Genomic DNA, 9165 nt, shown 5'->3' with positions numbered 1-9165 from the left:
CGGAGGAATACCTTGTGTGCTATCAAACATCACATCATAACTGGGTGATTATAAAGATGCTCTACAGGTGTCTCCGAAGGTGTTTGTTGGGTTGGCATAGATCGAGATTAGGATTTGTCACTCCGAGTATCGGAGAGGTATCTCTCGGCCCTCTCGGTAATGCACATCATAATAAGCCTTGCAAGCAATGTGACTAATGAGTTATTTGCAAGATGATGCATTACAGAACGAGTAAAGAGACTTGCTGGTAACAAGATTGAACTAGGTATGAAGATACCGACGATCGAATCTCGGGCAAGTAACATACCGATGACAAAGGGAATAACGTATGTTGTCATTACGGTACGACCCATAAAGATCTTCGTAGAATATGTGGGAACCAATATGAGCATCTAGGTTCCACTATTGGTTATTGACCGGAGAGGTGTCTCGGTCATGTCTACATAGTTCTCGAACCCGTAGGGTCCGCACGCTTAACGTTCGATGACGATTTTGTATTATATGAGTTATGTGATTTGGTGACCGAATGTTGTTTGGAGTCCCGGATGAGAACACGGACTTGACAAGGAGTGTCGAAATGGTCAAGAGGTAAAGATTCATATATAGGACACCAGAAGTGTTCTGGGGGTACCGGGTACGCATCGGGCACCGGAAGGGGTTGCGGGCATCCCCCCCCCCCCGGCAAAGATATGGGCCTTATTGGGCCAATGGTGGGATAGACCAGCCCCTAGTGGCTGGTGCACCCCCATATTGGCCGAATAGGAGGAGAAGGAAGGAGGGGAAGGGAGAAACGAAAGGGGAGGATTTGGCCTCCCCCTTTCCTTCTCTCCCCCTCTCTTTCCTTCCCCCTTCGACACTTATGGAAGGTGGGAGGCCGACTTGTGGGAGGCGCCCAAGTTGGATTACTCCTACTTGGGGCGCCCCTTGCCGCCCCTCTCCCTCTCCCACCTATATATATGTGGGGGGGCACCACTAGAACACATATCATTGATTCCTAGCCATGTGCGCCTTCCCCCTCCACAGTTTACGCCTCCGGTCATATTGTCGTAGTGCTTAGGTGAAGCCCTGCGCGGATCACTTCACCATTGATGGCAGCTGGAACTACGTCGGTATTTCCCCGGAGAGGGAGGGATGATGTAGCACAGCGACGGTAGAGTATTTCCCTTAGTTATGAAGCCAAGGTATCGAACCAGTAGGACAACCAAGCAAAACAACGTAAGCAACCCATGCACACAAATAACAACACCTCGCAACCCGACGTGTCAAAGGGGTTGTCAATCCCTTTCGGGTAACGGCACCAGAAATTGGTGTGTGACGGTAAAAAGGTTGTAATAGATTGGATAAATAGATCGCAAATAAAATAAAGTGCAACAAAGTTAATTTTGGTTTAATAGATCTGAAAAAATGCAAAGGAAAAGTAGATCGCAAAGGCAAATATATGAGAAGTAAGACCTGGGGCCCGTAGGTTTCACTAGTGGCTTCTCTCGAGAAAATAGCAAACGGTGGGTAAACAAATTACTGTTGGGAAATTGCTAGAACTTCAAATAATTATGACGATATCCAGGCAATGATCATTACATGGGAGTCACGTCCAAGATTAGTAGACCGACTCCTACCTGCATCTACTACTATTACTCCACACATCGACCGCTATCCAGCATGCATCTAGTGTATTAAGTTCATGGAAAAACGGAGTAATGCAATAAGAATGATGACATGATGTAGACAAGATCCGTTTATCTATATGGCGGTAGATATAGATCTCGTCTTTTTATCCTTAGTAGCAACGATACATACGTGTCGGTTCCCTTTCTGTCACTGGGATCAAGCACTGTAAGATCGAACCCACTACCGGGCACATCTTCCCATTGCAAGATAAATAGATCGAGTTGGCCAGAGAAAACCCAAATATCGGAGAAGAAATACGAGGCTATAAGAGATCACGCATAAAAGAGATCAAAGAAACTCAAATACTTTGATGGATATAAAAACATAGATCTGATCATAAACTCGAAGTTCATCGATCCCAACAAAACACACCGCAAAAGAGTTACATCATATGGATCTCCAAGAGACCATTGTATTGAGAATCAAGAGAGAGAGAGAGATGAAGCCATCTAGCTAATAACTACGGACCCGTAGGTCTACAAAGAACTACTCATGCATCATCGGAGAGGCGCCAATGGAAGTGGTGAACCCCTTCGTGATGGTGTCTAGATTGGATCTGGTGTTTCTGGACTCCGCGGCGGCTGGATGAATATTTCGTCGACTCCCCTAGGGTTCTGGGATTTTGGGGGTATTTATAGAGCAAAGAGGCGGTCTGGGGGGCACCCGGGGTGGGCACAACCCACCGGGGCGCGCCAGGGCATCCTGGCGCGCTCTGGTGGGTTGTGCCCCCTTGGGGCACCCCCCCCCCCCGGTGTAACCAGGGCCCATTGCCCTCCTTCTAGCCCATAAAAATTCATCGTAAAGTTTTGTGCCATTTGGACTCCGTTTGATATTGATTTCCTGCAATGTAAAAAACATGGGAAAAACAGGAACTGGCACTGGGCACTATGTCAATAGGTTAGTACCAAAAAATGATATAAAATGACTATAAAATGATTATAAAACATCCAAGATTGATAATAAAACAACATGGAACAATAAAAAATTATAGATACATTAGAAAGGTATCGGCATCCCCAAGCTTAACTCCTACTCGTCCTCGAGTAGGTAAGTGAGAAAAACAGAATTTTTGATGTGGAGTGCTGTTCATCAAGACATATTATATTCTTTTCTTTATAGCATGGACATTTGGACTTTAAATGATTCAAAGTAATAGTCTAGTCTTGACATAATAATTTAGATACTCAAGCATATCAACAAGCAACCATGTCTTTCAAAATATCAATGCTAAAATAAGATATCCCTATCCCATCATGCTCAAACATTGATCCATGCATGAAACACACTCAAATATTAACTACACCCAATACTTGAGCACGATCATATTGCCTCCTAGTTGGTGCTTTTTATAAGAGAAGATGGAGACTCAAATTTCAAAATAAAAATTGCATAATAGTAAAAGAAAGTCCCTTCGCAGAGGGAAGTAGGGATTTGTAGAGGTGCCAGAGCTCAAAGCGAAAATTTTGAGATAAAAACATTTTGGGAGGTGTATCCATCCCACCAACGAAAACGACTTAGAGTTCCGAACACTTTCCATGCTAGATATGCCATAGACGGTTCCCAAATAGAAAAATAAAGTTTATTCCTTTTTCCACCATAACTTTCACTTTCCATGGCTTGTCGTATCCACGGGTGCCCTCCATACCAACACTTTCCAAGGAATTTATTATTTGACAACATAAAGTAAATTCATTTTTGTTTTTGCATTTTGGGATTGGGCATCCCTAATACCTTTTCCTTACTCTCGTGCAGTGACAAGTGAATAAACACTCATCTTGAGAATAACACATCTAGCATGGAAAATATTAGCCACCCGTTACCGTTCCACAAGCGAAACAAACACACAAAAGAGAAGTTTATTTTGAAAAATAGAGATGGCACTTGCAAATTTGCTTAGAACGGCAAAAGAATACCGCATATAGGTAGATATAGTGGACTCATGTGGCAAAACTGGTTTAAAGGATTTTGGATGCACAAGTAGAAGTCATACTTAGTGCAAAATGAAGGCTAGCAAAAGATTGGGAAGCGACCAACCAAGAAACGAATAATCTCATAAGCAAGCATTAAGCATAATTAACACCAAATAATGCACCACAAGTAGGATATAATTTTCATTGCATGACTATTGACTTTCGTGCATGCATAGGAAATCACAAACCTTAACACCCATATTCTTACTAGAGCACAATTACTCGTCAACATAACTCACATATCACATCATCATAACTCAAAACTATTACTAAGAATCAAGTTTATTTTGTCCAATGATCTTCATGAAATTTTCTTTACTTTAACCTTCTTGGATATCTATCACTTTGAGACTAATTTTCATGAGTTGCTTTTCATAAGCTCAACCAAATATAAGTGAAGATCATGAGCATAACAAATTTTCTTTCTCTCAAAATAATTTAAGTGAAGAAAGAGAGAATTTTTTCAAAATTTTACTAACTCTCAAACAAATCTAAGTGAAGCAAGAGAGCATTTCTTCAAAAATAACAAAGCACACCGTGCTCAAAAAGATATAAGTGAAGCACTAGAGCAAGTCCTAGCCCATAAAAGATTTAAGTGAAGCATAGAGAGTAATTCTAACAAGGCGTGACATAATTTCGGCTCTCTCAAATAGGTGTGTCCAGAAAGGAATGATAACTTAAAACAAAAAATAAAACAAGAAAAGACACATATCATACAAGACGCTCCAAGCAAAACACATATCATGTGACGAATAAAAATATAGTCTCGAGTAAAATACCGATAGTTGTTGGAAGAAAGCGGGGATGCCACTCGGGGGCATCCCCAAGCTTAGCTGGTTGCTCATTCTTGGATAATAGCTCAGGATTCCAAGGCATCCCCAAGCTTAGGCTCTTACATCCTTCCTTCATCCATCGTAAGATAACCCAAAACTTGAAAAAACTTTAATCACACAAAACTCAACAAAGCCTTCGTGAGATCTGTTAGTATAAGAATAATAAACCACTACTATAAGTGTTGTATCAAACCAATTCATATTTTGTTTTTGTATTATATCTATTGTATTCCAACTTTTCTATGGAAAAAACTCATCAAAGAAAACCATAGAGCCATTAAAATAAGCACACAACACAAAGAAAATGGAATCTATCAAAACAGAATAGTCTGTAGCAAACTGACTATTTCGAATACTTCTGTAACTCCAAAAACTCTGAAAACTAGGATGACCTGAGAAATTTTTATATTGATCTACTGCAAATGGAATGAGTATTTTATCGCTCTCTGGTAAAAAATGAAAATTAATTTCGTGAGCGTAAACTTTCTGTTTTTTCAGCAAGATCAAACAACTATTGCCCAAGAAGATCCTAAAGGCTTTACTTGGCACAAACACTAATTAAAACATAAAAACACAATTATAACAGTAGCATAATTGTGCTAACACTCAAGAACAGAAAGCAAAAAAGCAAAAATAAATTTTATTCATTGGGTTGCCTCCCAACAAGCGCTATAGTTTTATGCCCCTAGCTAGGCATAAGATTTCAACGATGCTCACATGAAAGATAATAATTGAAGCATAAAGAGAGCATCATAAAACATGTGAAAACATACTTAAGTCTAACATACTTCTTATGCATAGGAATTTTATAGGCAAACAAATTATCAAGACAAGCAAAAACTAGCATATGCAAGGAAGAAGAAATAAACAATAGCAATCTCAACATAACAAGAGGTAATTTAGTAACATGAAAAGTTTTACAACCATATTTTCCTCTCTCAAAATAATTACATGTAGGATCATAATTAAATTCAACAATATACATATCACATAAAATATTCTCTTCATGATCCACATGCACGCAAAGTTGACACTCTTCCAAAATAGCGGGATTATTTTTAGCTAAAGTTGGCACTCTTCCAAACCCACTTTTAATATTATAGCAAGCATATTCATCATGAGGTTTAAATAAATTTTCAAGATCATCAGAATCATCACCCCAATCATGATCATTGCAAAAAGTAGTAGACATAGCAAAATTAGCATCCCCAAGCTTGGGGTTTTGCATATTATTAGCACAATTGACATTAATAGAATTTACAGTAAAATCATTGTAATCATGCTTTTCATTCAAGGAGCTATCATGAATCACTTCATAAATTTCTTCATCACAATTTTCAGATTCACGAATCTCAAGCATAACTTCATAAAGATAATCTAGTGCACTCAACTCACTAGAAATTGGTTCAACATGATTGGATCTTTTAAAAAGATTAGCAAGTGGATGGGGATCCATATCAATAGATTTTTAGCAAGCGAAGATGCAAGCATATAGAAGGCACATGGAAACACAAGCAAACATGAAATCTGACGAGAAAAAGGCAAACGAAAAAGGGGGCAAATAAAATGGCATTTTTTGTGAAGTGGGTGAGAGGAAAACGAGAGGCAAATGGCAAATAATGTAAATTGTGAGGAGATGAGATTTATGATTAGGAACCTGGTTATGTTGAAGATCCTCCCCGGCAATGGCGCCAGAAATTCTCCTTGATGGCAGCTGGAACTACGTCGGTATTTCCTCGGAGAGGGAGAGATGATGTAGCACAACGACGGCAGAGTATTTCCCTCAGTTATGAAACCAAGGCATCGAACCAGTAGGAGAACCAAGAAACACAACATAAACAACCCCTGCACACAAATAACAACACCTCGCAACCCGACATGTTAAAGGGGTTGTCAATCCCTTTCGGGTAACAGCACCAGAAATTGGTGCGTGATGGTAAAAAGGTTGTAATAGATTGGATAAATAGATCGCAAATAAAATAAAGTGCAACAAAGTTATTTTTGGTTTAATAGATCTGAAAAAATGCAAAGGAAAAGTAGATCGCAAAGGCAAATATATGAGAAGTAAGACCCGGGGGCCGTAGGTTTCACTAGTGGCTTCTCTCGAGAAAATAGCAAATGGTGGGTAAACAAATTACTGTTGGGAAATTGATAGAACTTCAAATAATTATGATGATATCCAGGCAATGATCATTACATGGGAATCACGTCCAAGATTAGTAGACCGACTCCTGCCTGCATCTACTACTATTACTCCACACATCGACCGCTATCCAGCATGCATCTAGTGTATTAAGTTCATGGAAAAACGGAGTAATGCAATAAGAACGATGACATGATGTAGACAAGATCCGTTTATCTACATGGCGGTAGATATAGATCTCGTCTTTTTATCTGTAGTAGCAACGATACATACGTGTCGGTTCCCTTTCTGTCACTGGGATCAAGCACCGTAAGATCGAACCCACTACCGGGCACCTCTTCCTATTACAAGATAAATAGATCGAGTTAGCCAGACAAAACCCAAATACCAGAGAAGAAATACGAGGCTATAAGATATCACGCATAAAAGAGATCAAAGAAACTCAAATACTTTCATGGATATAAAAACATTGATCTGATCATAAACTCGAAGTTCATCGATCCCAACAAACACACCGCAAAAGAGTTACATCATATGAATCTCCAAGAGACCATTGTATTGAGAATCAAGATAGGGAGATTAAGTTATCTAGCTACTAACTACAGACCCGAAGGTCTACAAAGAACTACTCACGCATCATCGGAGAGGCACCAATGGAAGTGGTGAACCCCTCCGTGATGGTGTCTTGATTGGATCTGGTGTTTTTGGACTCTGTGGCGGCTGGATGAATATTTTGTCGACTCCCCTAGGGTTCTAGGATTTTGGTGGTATTTATAGAGCAATGAGGCAGTCCGGGGGCACCCGAGGTGGGCACAACCCACCGAGGCGCGCCAGGGCCTCCTGGCGCGCCCTGGTGGGTTGTGCTCCCCACGGGGCACCCCCCAGGTGCAACCAGGGCCCATTGCCTTCCTTCTGGCCCATAAAAATTCATCGTAAAGTTTCATGCCATTTGGACTCCATTTGATATTGATTTTGTGCGATGTAAAAAACATGGAAAAAACAGGAACTGGCACTGGGCACTATGTCAATAGGTTAGTACCAAAAAATGATATAAAATGATTATAAAACATCCAAGATTGATAATAAAACAGCATGGAACAATCAAAAATTATAGATACGTTGGAGACGTATCAACCATCACCGTCGCCATGCCATCGTGCTGACAAAACTCTCCCTCGACACTTTGCTGGATCAAGAGTTCGAGGGACGTCATTGAGCCGAACATGTGCAGAACTCGGAGGTGCCGTACATTCGGTGCTTGATCTGTTGAATCGAGAAGACATTCGACTACATCAACCGCGTTAAACTAACGCTTCCGCTTTCGGTCTACGAGGGTACGTAGACACACTCTCCCCCTCTCGTTGTTATGCATCTCCTAGATAGATCTTGCGTGAGCGTAGGAATTTTTTTGAAATTGCATGCTACGTTCCCCAACAAAGATGAAACATGAGATGACAATCCATCAAACCTAGAATCGACAATTCACATGGATGATAACACCATAGGCTCTTGTTATTTGCCGGGACGGCAACAACATGATAAGGATAGAGCTGTGAGGCATCTATCTTGTGTGATGTCACCTCCACCGTTGAGATGCGCCAACAATAACACGCAAGAAGCTAACTTGAAAATTTTAGATTTCACTCCAAATCTCCTCCCATAGTAACCCCTGAGAACTATATGAATGACGTAGCGTGCCAGGAGCTAGGTTTGACATCCGTCCTCTTGAAATGTCATCACACCATAGTCACTGATGCCTGAAATATAGGCCCCATTAGCATAGTTTGAGTATTTTTAACTTAATTGATATAATTTGGTCTAAACTACAAATTGCAATTAATGGGGTAACACTTAGTCAAAACTATAGTTTAGTACAATATTTAAGTTGTGCACAAACAACACTTCCAAGTTGACACATAACTCCTATGGATAATCCACTTCCATCTATATGAACATGCCATAAAAACCAGAATGCAAGAATTAAATCTCAAATATTATTTACTTGTAAAAGGGTCACTGGAGCTCAGATTGAGTTTGGAAACTCGAACAAGCAACTACAACCTCATAAATTTGGAAAAGGTGCATGTGTTGCCCACCTCAATAGGTAAGGACATATGAGAAACCATTTCGAGGTTGGTTCGCGGACAGTGGTTTAGTGACGTACTGGCCAAACCAAACCTGAAATGACATTTGTCGCCATCCCTGCCATGGCATGATGAAACGTTAGATGATAATCCATCAAATCTAGAACCGACGATTCACATGGATGATAACACCATAGGATCTTGTTGTTTATGGTGATGCCAACACCTAGATGAGGATAGAGTCATGAGACATCTATCTTGTGTGATGTCGATCAGCTCCACCATTGAGATGTCCCAACATTAAAATGCCAAAAGCTAGCTAAAAGTGCATATGGCACTTAATTATATTTTGATGTGATGACAATGTGTTTAGAGGAACTAATATCAATTGTGAAAGTTTATCTCGGGATATTGGTTCCATGAAGATTATTATGGAGTTGTGTGAGCCCCCAATTCAAAAAGATCAA

The sequence above is a fragment of the Triticum urartu genome, chromosome 2 (assembly GCF_003073215.2).
Source record: "Triticum urartu cultivar G1812 chromosome 2, Tu2.1, whole genome shotgun sequence".
Lineage (NCBI taxonomy): Eukaryota > Viridiplantae > Streptophyta > Magnoliopsida > Poales > Poaceae > Triticum > Triticum urartu.
This window is presented reverse-complemented; position numbering follows the sequence as displayed.